Source organism: Acyrthosiphon pisum, unplaced genomic scaffold (assembly GCF_005508785.2).
Source record: "Acyrthosiphon pisum isolate AL4f unplaced genomic scaffold, pea_aphid_22Mar2018_4r6ur Scaffold_21223;HRSCAF=23355, whole genome shotgun sequence".
Classification (NCBI taxonomy): Eukaryota; Metazoa; Arthropoda; class Insecta; order Hemiptera; family Aphididae; genus Acyrthosiphon; species Acyrthosiphon pisum.
In genome coordinates this window covers 22,959-23,203 of record NW_021770667.1, presented here as the reverse complement: position 1 = coordinate 23,203, position 245 = coordinate 22,959, and positions in this window count along the sequence as shown.

Here is a 245-nt window from a genome sequence, read left to right as displayed (position 1 = left end):
CATTTCGGGTGTAACTCGATACAGTAAGTGCAACTCGGCCACACCCCGGTAGGCAATGTGGAAAATTCCATTTTATGCATGGTTGATCAGCCAGATCAAATGCAATTCACGATTGAAATCCCTCATGTAATATTTTGGTAATTAAAAAAAAAAAAATGCTTAATGTATATTATGGTGACGGAGAGTTCATAACTCCTGTCTCGAAATAATAATATACACTGCCCGACTGCCGAGTAGCCGTATGG